Raw genomic sequence first — 11,805 nt, forward strand, 5'->3', positions numbered from 1 at the left:
TAAAATAGAAGTTAAAAAGTGAGTGTGGAGAAAACCACTGAACTGCTTCTTCTCAGTATTCATTGTTCATTTTAGGCACACTTGAAAATTAATTGGATCCAGTGACTTAGAACATTGAAGACTGTTGCATGACTCATTAAGCTGACATTTCTAACATTCCTAATTCACACAGTAAGAATGATAGAGTCGCATAAGCCATCTATACATTTGAGATCCTTCATCAGGGTAGGACTACTGAAGAGAGTGCCCTTAGTTCTGAATATCATCATCAATTCAGCTCCAAGACATCTGTAATGGAGCTGAGTTTGATAGACTGCCAGAATATGAAAAACTAAGCTCCAACATCTTAAAAATGGGCAACACAATTAATTGCTAATTTTTTATTTATGGTCTTCAATGTTTTAATGGATACAGTTAAATTTCCACTTCACTGAGCAAACTAATTGGTATTTAAAGGAAGAAATAGATCATTTCAAATTATAAAGCACTTGCTTTACTATCTATGCCTTCTCTAAATAGTGCAAGATTTTATTATTTTGCATTATTAGTATTAAGAAACTTAAAACTGTTGAAACTGTGTAATTTTGAAGGATGGTTACAGCTGAAGTAAGGGAAAGGGGTAGGTTTGTCAATTTACTATCCATCCAGTTTTAAAATTATTTATTTATAAATTATTATTAATTACTATAGTAATTAATTTTTTACTCCTAATTCTGATTGTTGCTTCTAATTCTGATTCTCAGTAGAAGCAAAGTCATTGTTACAATATCTCCTTCTGATTTATTTTCATCTTTTTTTCCTCAAGCTTAAATAAACATATTTTTCACATAATATACTGCTCTCAGGGGAGCATTCTGTGATACTTCCCATTAAAATCAGTGTGTGTAGCACACCTGCTTGAGGCCAAAGTGTCGTGCTGCTCTTTCCCCATTTCTTGCTTTTCCTGTAGGAAGCCTTTCAAATCACTGGGTGGGGCAGAGGTCTCAGAATTGCCTCTGATGCCTTGGGAGGTTACCTCGAATAAAGTCTAGACCCTGTTAAAGCAGGTGTTTATTAAAAAGGCCTTCAAACGGTCTGGGGCAGTACAAGAGCCTGGCCAAGGCCACACCCAGGGAGGACAAGGGGTCAGGAGGTTTCACACTTTTTAAAGTTTTGGTCCATTTGCAGATTGGGGTCAGTTGTCCAGTTACAGTTCAGGCTTTGAAGTCCAATCGTCCCAGACTACTTTCCTCAATTTGCTGTTAATACTTTTGGGGCCTGAAGCTGCGATGGAGTCCTTGGTCCTAGAGCTGAAAAAGGATTGTTTTGTCTGACGACACTGTGAAAAGAACTTGCTAACACTTTTTATGGAGTCCAGAGTTATATAACAATGCAGCACAGAATCTGGAAAATACGAAAGCTGAAACTGAAGGCAGAAACAGCTGAGCTCTTCCAAATATTTTAATCAAAGTTGAATGACTGTTACTTAATCATCCATGCTGTGAAATTATGTGAGTGGTGACCTTTTGCATCTCCTAGCATGGGAAAGAGGCTTTCTTTTTTTCTGTCTTTGCTGTCTTCTTTGCTCCCTTCCCCTAGAGCCTCTCCCATTGCAGACTCCATGCCCCAGAGTCCGCAGAGCAATTGGGCAGTTCAGAGGTGGTCCCCAAATGTTGTGGACGGTGCATTGGGTCTTTCCACCTCCAAAGGTTTGTTTGTCCATCCCACCTCCGTGCTAGGAATCCAGTTCAGAGAAAGGACCTGGGAGATCTGGGTCCCAGGAAAGGTTTGCCTGTCAAGTAAGGCTTTACTGAGTGCTATCAGGATACAGATAATCAGAGCACTTAGTTGGCTTCCTTAGGCAAGAGTTTTCTTCTGTGACTTGGTCAGCAGCGTTGGAGTTGATGATCTCTGCACATCATAAATGCACATTGGGTGATTAAGAGTAATTGAGTTCCTCTCACACTATTGGTGAGAAGCTGGTAAGGAAGATCACACACTTTTAAAAATTACTTCAACTGTCAACTGCTTTTTATTAGGCTGGTTTTGTCTAGGCACTGACCTTTTAAGGTATCTTTTAAGGTACCTTAAAAGGAAAGGTGAAGGAAACATTGTATGAAAACTAATTAGACTCCTTCATTTTCTGTAATTGGTTGGCAAACAGGGCCATTTTCAGATGCCAGAATAAAGGTGTTCTGAGCCCAGCTCAGTCATGCCAGCTAAGTGCATGAAAATATTCACATTGTCTGAGTAAAATATTGTTAAATATCCTCAGAGTTTGAAATTGTAACAGATAGCACGTGATGAGGTTGAGAACAAAAGGTATCTTCTCTGCGTGGTTGTTTAAGTCATTATTTTATTTTACCTGTTTTCAAGAACCCAAGGCATGGAGATTGCCTTTTCACTGGAAGGCAGTTTCTGTGAATTCACAATAATGACATCTAGGGAGATTGTTCATTAGGCACCTCAGGTAAGTAGGGTAGGCCTCTAGTATTGCATGAGCCTCTATTATAAACATAATAGCCCATAATTCCTCTCTGCAGGACTCACTGTGTTCTACTGTCTGAATGATACATACCTTAAATACCTGCCTGGATACTCACTTTGCTTTATGGCCCATCAGCTTTCTGATGTTCTGGTCCTCTGGGTGAAGAACACATACCAACTTTGAGTAGCTGTTTATTCTTATGTGCTGCAGTGAGATCCCTCCTATCTTTTTTCAGAAAGATTTGAGGAATAAAGTGAGAATTACACATACACAGACACACATATACATTCTTTTTTTTTTTTTTTTTTCTTTTTTTTCGGGAAGAATACTCACTTGGTTACAATCATGATATTGTTAAGGTAGGAGCTATTATCAAGGGTGGCAGTGTTATTAACAAAGAGTGTCTTGCATTTATCTTTTTTTGCCATTCAAAAAGATAAATAATTGTTATTCTCAATATTAACTTCTAGGGGGCATCAATTAACTTTCTAAGATGGTCAAAATAACTGATGTCCCAAATCAAGTCATACATGATTACACTGTTAATCATACTTTAGAAGTGATGTTGGTAAAGGGTGACAGTGGAACCCTGAAATTCAGAAGTGCCTCAAAATACTAATTAATACAACTCTTTTCTTAGCTGGGGACAGAAGGAGTGACTTCTGCGCACACAGTTGTTTGGATGCTATTGAAGTAGTAGGAAACACAACCTCATTATGATGTGAGACTCCTTAGTTTCCTTACTTCAGATACTTTCAGGGAGTCTGTATTATATCTCATAAAATATATGAATTATGTAATTCATATATTTCATTATTTTTCATAGTATCTAGTTCCTCAGCTCAGTATTTATGTGTTGGAGCAGCATGTCCCGCTCAGCTCACCTTGTTTCCATATTTCTCAGCAACTGTGCATTCCAGGAACTGCCATTGGAACCCCTGTTCAGGTCCATGGTCAATGATAGCCTGTTTGTCAGGGTTTGAAGATATGAAGAATGTATCTTCTTGCAGGCTTGAGGACAATAATACACAAAGCTTTCTGCAGCTGGAGGAGAGTTTCAGCCATCATCTTCGCTACTATAAGTTAGGGCAAGTGCCTCTTCTGATCTGCCCTCTGGTGAGGGCAGGGGATGACCTGTTTGTGTGAAAGATGTCTCGTGCACCAGATTCCATGGCAGGTGATTCTGTTATCATCCTCAAGAAAATCATCTTGTAATTTGAAGAGAACTGTAATTTCTAGAGCAGAGGTAGATCTCAGAGCCTGGGTAGCCATCCTGTACCTCTTGGGTAGACCAGTTCTGTACAAGTGAAAGAATGCCACCCTCAGAGATTTCTCAGAAGGTAAAATCAGGCTCCTGAGCTTCTTCCATGCTGACTTGGTAGAAGAGCTGCAGAAGTCTTGTGGTTTAGCACAGAGTTGCATGGCAAGGTTTCTTTCTCTGTCTATGGAGCTTACATTTCTGTTAGCAGTTGTTTTACAGTGCTCATCCCTCCTTCCAAAGACAGTTCTGGGCTACAGGGCACAGCATTTTTCCATCTCCTGGCACCATATCTTAAGAGAATACTGCCTGGTCTCTTTGCACAAAATTTGGGTAGAAAGCAGTGGGCTACTAATTCAGTAGAGAAAATTAGAGAAAATAGTTGAGACCAGATTTGCATATGTCAGGTCATACATGCAGCCCTAATATGTCAGCAGCTGAAAGGAGATTATTAAAAGAGGAAGAATGAATGAAACAATACCAGAATACTAAAACAAACAAACAAAACCCCAACTCAACCAATCAGAAAACCTCAACCCAAACCCAAAGAGAAGCACGTAAACAAAACCTCAAACCCCAGCAAACCTCTGTCACTAACTGGTCTGTCAGAGGATCTCGTTGTCTCCCTCTGCACGCCTGCAGCAATGTTGGATTTATCCCGTCTGCAGAGGTCTCCCCACTCCACAGAAAAGCCACGGGGTGGCTGAGGCGGAGAAGAGGGAGGGAACAGCATCTCCTGGGTTGTAGCTGGGCTCTCCAGATCTACAGGGCTCAGTGGGAAGGCACTGGATTTTGTCCACCCACCTTAAAGGAGGCACTCACAGTCGTATCTATAGTGTGTTTTCAGAAACTCACACACAGCCCCATTTTCATTTGAAAATGTCTCTTCTTTGTTTTCAGTTCTTGACCATATTCTGACCAGATATGAGTTGTGTGAAGGTCAGAATAGGCAGTTACCATATGAGACAAAGATGAAAATAAACTCAGTGTAAAAACTCACCCAAAGACATTTGGCTATTTGCTATTGAAAAAAAAACATTCAAAAACTCACCCATCTCCCAAGAACTAAAACCTGTTTTTTTGCAGAACTAACGTAGAGAACTTTATGTATCTCTGCAAACCATCTGAATGGCTTATTTCAGCACTCACATAATGTGAGATGTTCTGTATTCCTTATTTACAGGATTTATCTGTTATCAAAACAAAACTACCTTTTTAAACTTCCTTATTTTCAGCTTCCAACTTTTTAGCAGCTGTTGTTTGTTCTGTTGAGGGTGGCAGACTTTGGACCTGTCTGCTGGGAAACTGTGACTATAAATGGTGTCAAGTTGCATTACATCTTCCAGTGTCAGGTGCCTCTGCTCCATCCGAAATGGACAAATAATGCACAGACCCATTTTTTGTCCTCATTGCACTGCCAGTTTTGTTTCAGCAGCTCTCTGGCAAGTTCTCTTTCAGCATTACAGATTTCTAACTTTCTAACTAAAAGAAAGAAGAAAAAGAGAAAGAAGAGAAAGAAAGAGAAAGAAGAGAAAGAAAGAGAAAGAAAAAGACAAAGAAAAGAAAGAGAAAGAGAAAAAGAAAGAAAAAGAAAAAGAAAGAGAAAGAAAAAGACAAAGAAGAGAAAGAGAGAGAAAAAGAAAGAAAGAAAAGAAAGAGAAAGAAAGAAAGAAAGAAAGAAAGAAAGAAAGAAAGAAAGAAAGAAAGAAAGAAAGAAAAAGAACTTTTTATCACCCACAAATTCATAATCTTTTTCCTCAGTTGCTTCAATCTGGTTTTGCTAAAACAAGCCTCGTTTTGTCATACTGTGTTTCTAACCTCTCCCAATCTCTTTGTACAGCTGTTCTGCTCACAATTCTCCCAAATCAGCTTCCACTGCAGAAGGCATCAACATGCTTCTTGCTCCTCCTGCTAGGCTAGTGATGCAGATTAGGCTGCCACAATAAAGGGCCTCTGAACAGATGTATCTGGTTGGACTGGAAAATTCTCATGATAAATTTGCAAGAATGAGTGCATGGTGGTGGAGTGGGGGCAAGCCATTTCCAGGGCCAGCCCCTGCCTGCTCGGTAGCAAGGGATGGTAACTGTCTGACTCCAAGTCTCACTCAGGCTTGGGACTGGAGAAAAGTTGCCTTTCCAGCCTCAGAAAATGCCCCAGAGCAATGCAGGGGTGCTGCAGGATGACTGCCAGACACAGCAGGTGTTTTTTTTATGCCTGAAAGAAAGGTGTGATATCATAGCCAGGAAGTAGAGGAGGATCTTTCCTAATCTGCTTGTTCCACCATGACAAATGGAATCTCATGCAAATGAAAAGAATGAAATCTCACGTCTTCATCTTCATAATGTGGCTCAGTGAGGAAGGACAGCATTACTGGGGAAGCATGAGCTACCCTTCCAGCTCTGCAGCTAGCCAAGGATTTAGAGAACACAGCAAGGGCTCTTCCTGCAGCAGTGAAAGGGTGAAAAAAAATTACTGTACATCTCTTAGAAATACCTCTTTGCTACTTATATTCAGATCAGCACTTGGAGATTTCAAAGCACATGCACAGCTTTGAAAAAAAATGTTACCCTTCATGTTATGTAAATAATAATACTGCAAGTGGGTGTAATGGTGTTTGGAGCACATGGACATTGAGGTTTGTCATTCATGGCTGAATGTATTTAATCATACTCTGCTTAAGTATAATGAGGCCCTTACTTACTGATCTCTGCATAGAAGGCCTTGAAGGGCAGTTTTGTATTGCAAGAAATATTTAAAAGGCAATTTATTTTTTTTCTGGTGTTGGCTAACCAAACATGCACAGACATGGTTCCCAAGAGGAATGGCTACCACTTGCCCAGTGGCACAAGGTGAACAGCAAAGCATTGGTGTCTAAAATGATAAAGAAAGGTCAATCAGGAATGCCTGCAGTGCTCCTACTTGCTTTAAGGCCCCAGGTGAAGTGCTCACAGCAGATACCAACTACCTAAAGACTCCTGTTTTCCCTAATGCCCCTCTAATTCCTGAAATCTCAGGGATTATGCATAGGGGGTAGGGGTTTTGGTGTGTAGAAACATGCTTTTTTTTTTTCTTTCAATAGGAATAACTGAAAATAGTTAAGGAAACAGAGCACTTACAACAGAAATTTTGAGAGTATAGTATATATACTATATATATATAGTAAGGAAACATCTGATATATTGACAAAGGTTTTGTTGTAATGGGTTTATATGGCCAGGTTTTGGTAGCAAGGGTGCTAGCAGGATGCTTCTGTGAGAAGATGCCAAACTCTTCCCCCACATCCAACCAAGCCAGCTGAGCTGGAGCTGAGATTCCACCTGCAGCCTGTGCAGGACCCCTGCAAAGGTGGATACATGAGGGAGGCTGTGGCCCTATTGGAAGCCCACTATGGAGCAGTCTCCTGGCAGGACCTGTGTATCATGAATAGCCCATGCTGGAGCACATTTCTTGGCAGGACTTGTGACCCTGTGGGAGACCCACACTGGAGTGAAGAACTGCAGCTTATTGCAAGGATTTATGGGGGAAAATTTGTGGAGGACTATCTCCCATGGGACAGATCCCATGCTGGAGCAAGGTGTTTTGCCTGTGACAGTAATTGGTGGGTGATTTCTCCCTGTGCTTGTCTCAACCCACCAGACTTTTCTCTCTCTCCCTGACCATCACAGGAGGGGAGTGATGAGTTGTTTTGGTGGGCATGTGGCATTCAACCAGGATCAACCCACCACAGATGTATACAGCTGTAAGACAATAGTATTTTGAGCATTATTTATGTGCTTTGTTTTTGTTGCCTAACAACCCAGCAGGAAAACAGATGTACTCTTTTACAAACAACTTTAAGAAGTTGTAAGAATTGTCTTTGAAAAAACAAAAAACCACCAACAAAATCTTGTTAGTGTTTCCTGATTAATTTCTTAGAGAGGGTTTCCCAAATATTTGTGCAGGTGGCACAATATGAAATATGCATCTCCTTCAACAGCACTTTACTATCCAGTGGTGTTCAAGGTACTGATACACTGGATGATGATACAGGAACTAAAACCATCCAGGTGGCTCAGCTTTAACCAGGCACTTCTGTTCAGCGTATGTGTGCACAAAGACACTACAGCCAAAGTGAAGTAAGGCAGGAATTTCTAAACTGACTTCCCCAGGCATTGCATTAAGTTGTGAGTAGTAAAGGCTAATACTTCCACAGTTCCAAACTGAAATACAAAACAAATGTGAAAATGGGTACCCCTTTTGTTTAATCTCACTGTGGCCATTTCTAAAAACATTTAATGCAAAATCCTCCTGCAGGTTTTCCAGCATTGCTCCTTGGCCCCTTTCTTCTGTCCCTTGTCCCACATCAAGCCTTCAGAGACAGCCCCAAGCATCACCATGTGAACTGAACAGCTGAAAGCATCTCTTTTCAGTGAGGAGATGTCTGTAGTTGATACACCTGTGTTACCCCACGCCTTTAGAGGGGCAACACGTTGCGAGGTGGGAGCAGACCTTCACAGAGGACAGCAGGCAGCAGCTTGGTGAAACATGGAAAGCTCTTCATTATCTGACTCCAAAGGCTTATATACATTTTGTACAGAGGGCCAAGATTGGCCCAAAGAGGTTACAACCTCCTGACTCCATTGGTCACTATCACCATCAGTCAAGTTCTCTCTCAGAGAACAAGAATGCAAAACATACAGATAATTTCTAAGAATACAATATTGTTTACATGAAGCAGTGTGAGAAGCTGCTGCAAAGACTCAAACACTTGAAAGCAAGAAATGCAGGGACGACACACCTGGGTGCCCACAGGAGAGCAGGAAGGGATGAAGTTTACAGACCTGTGCATGCAGGCACAGAGTCCACTGAGGAGAGCTGCCTGCAGCTGTAGTAAGAGCATAAATGCTGTTTTGGCTAGCTTTGCTGGTGCCTTTCAAAGGCAGGAAGATGCCTGTAATGTTTGGGCTGCTTCCCTTCCAGGAAACAGCAAGTCCTGTGTCAGGGATTGACGCCAAGGCTTGCACTCATTCACACCATGGTTGAACTGGATTTCTAACAGACTTCTCAGCCAAAAGTATGAGACACCAGGAGAAATCGACTACAAAGCTATTTCTAGAATAACTTGAGTTCTTCCAGCTGCATCAAGAAGATAAAACCTCTGAAAGTATGTCTGGCAAAAAATGCTTTCTTCAGTTGTTGAATTTAGATGAGTGTTTTGTTGGCTAATTTCCATAATGTAAAACTCCATACCTGTAATTCCCACCTTTTAGGTGGCAGACTCACTTCATGCATGACAATGTAACTGGAAAAAAGACAGTGACATATTTTAAAATCTTGAAAAAGTGCCAATCTCTTACAGATTCACTGACAGTCAGAACTCAAAGTTGATGACAACAACATACTTAGATATCCTGGGAGTCAATCATCATCTGACCTGAGAAACAAATGCCAGTGAGAGTGTGCAGGGGGAGCTCAGGTCAGGGCTGGTGTGCATGGTAAACCCCTTAATCCCAGCACCGGTGAGAAATGCCATCCAGCATTAGTATGTGGAATTAAACTTGGCTTGCAGAGGGCATCAGTGGATACAAACACTTTTGGGAACCTCTTAACTATTTCCTGGGGAAAGGCCCAACTTCCACACTATGAACTGCTTCAGGTGTCACTTCTTGGAGCTGAGAGAACCATTTAAGAGAATTCTAAAGGAAGTGATTATTCTTATTTTGTACTTCTTATTGTTTAAAAGTGCTTAATTCATTAAGTCTACCCTAATAGGATTTTAAGCCAGAAATTACATCCACTGACTTTAGTAAAAATAGTCAAATTAATTTTTTTACTTTTTTACTATATTCACTAACACATCCAAAATTTTGGTTCCTTTTGGCAGTCTTCCTGATATGGCATACCACAATATCCTACTTCACCATGCAACTAAAACTGGGGTTACTTTTCTTCAACAAGGCATTTTAGCCGAGGAAAATGAGGTTTTGGGGTGAAACTAAACTTTGCACAGAAATGCAGAGTCCACAGCTTCATCTAACATTTTCTGAAGCTCTAGGCAGTTGGTTTCTTTTGCTTACTAGGAAAATGGCACCTAAATAAATCCAGGCACTCCAGGTTGCATAGTCTGACTTGTATGGTGTTAGGATGGTCAGAGTCCTCCAAAGATTTCTGTCACTTAGGAAATGTTTTAATTTCTGAAATACCAGTTGTGTTCACAATTGGAGGAAGAAGACAAAAGGAAAAAAGGAAGGAATGTTTATTCCACATTATTCTCCTTATGCTTTTGTTGCAGGTAAAAAAGAAGTATTAAAGTACATTTGGTGATTCTCCCTCTGTCATTAGTCACCTAAACTACTGGACTAATTGTTTTAAACTCCTCTATGATAGCTGCTCATCCAGGAATCCCATCATGCCCAGGACTCCCATTGATTTGTGGAGGGAGAGACAGAAATCTGTTCCAACATGGAAAATAACAGTCATGGCCCTCTGCTCTGGAAAGCTGTTATTCATGGGCATTTCACATTCTTTTTTTAGCTCCAATATGTACAAAGAGGGGGGTTAGGCTACAGTATGTATAAACACCATGTGCAAATGAAGCTCAGTAGCACAGCAACAGAGATCATAGTTTAAAAACTATTTTTGGGGCAAAGACCTCTTAGACGTTACTAATTAACCTATTTCCTACAGCAATACAGAGGCACTACTGAAGAGGACATTATCAAATGGCTCACCATACTCTTTATCAAAGTCAGACTTTGGAGCATAATCTACATGCTTTAAAACTGCCTTCATAGTGTCACAGAACCACAGCTTATCTCAAGTTAGAACAGACACATGAAACCCAACTCCCTGCTCCTGTAAATATTACCTAAAACTACTGTCATGAGATAAAAGCCAGAGTTAAATGTATGATCACTAACTCACTTAAAAAAACCACAAGCAGTCTAGTTTTGGTCAACCCAATGCTGAATAAAAATTACATTACTGGAAAAACTGAAATTAGAAACCTCCTTGTTCTCCAAATTTTGTCCTGGAAGTCTCTCTCTCTGCTAGACAAGAATTTAATCCATGAGATACAGGCAAGCATGTATTAAGTAAGTGAACTGGATTTTCTGTAAAATTAGATTAAGTTCTGGAGAAAGATTAAAGGAGTCATCCATTTTCTCCACTTCTTCAGCTTGATTTGTTTATCCCCCTGTGTACTTTAAACTCATGAAGACAAGAACAGATTATCTGGACCTTGCTTTCCAGACAGTTGTTCAAACTGGAGCAGGGGATGGCAGATCAACAGATCTGAAAAATACTCAAAAGCATCTCTTTGCCATGCCCAAGCCAGGGGAGCTCCAACTTGCACTAATTCTGTTTAATGATAAAACCACCCAGATCCTAAGTGAATGAGGAATTGTGTACTATGTGTGACACAACCTCAAATTATTGGGTGGATGCCTGTGATGCATCTGATTTTTGATTTTTTTTTTTTTTTTAAATACTTTATTTGTTTGGGTTTTTTTCCCAGCTGCTGCTGCTGCTCTTTTCTGTCAATCTTGTGTCAGAGGGAAGACTTTATTTTCACAGTAATTTGGCTTGCTGGGTGACATGCCTCTATACCTAGCATGTAGGATCCAGGTAAGAGAGCAATTAACACATTAACAGATGAAGAGTGAGAAGAAAAATTGGCCAGAGAGGTGCAAGAGTAAAAACTGATGCCAAGGAGTGGGGAGGCTTGTTTGGGACCACTGTGCTGTGTGTCCCCCCACCAGAGATACTTCAGCTGCCCTTTGCCCAGGAGACACTCCAAGCACTGGGGTCTTAGTCTGGCACAGGTTATCACACCTACAGTGCTGGGCCAAACCCATTTCTGCCTCACAGAGATTTCTTGGCATGCCAAAGTCACCAAGTCAATGTAGGCCAGGTGAGAATGGCTTCAGTGCGCCCCTGTTTCAAAGGGACTATGTAGGAAAAGCTGTTTGGTAAGGACTTAGGGAGAGAAGGACAAAGGACAAAGAGTAACAGAATTGTTCAGATCTCTTGAAGGAAGGCACTGAGGTGTGTTTCTGTCTCATCAGGTAGGTCAGAACTGACAAGGATACACAGGCACTAG

This window comes from Zosterops lateralis, assembly GCF_965231275.1.
Source record: "Zosterops lateralis genome assembly, chromosome: Z".
Taxonomy (NCBI): domain Eukaryota; kingdom Metazoa; phylum Chordata; class Aves; order Passeriformes; family Zosteropidae; genus Zosterops; species Zosterops lateralis.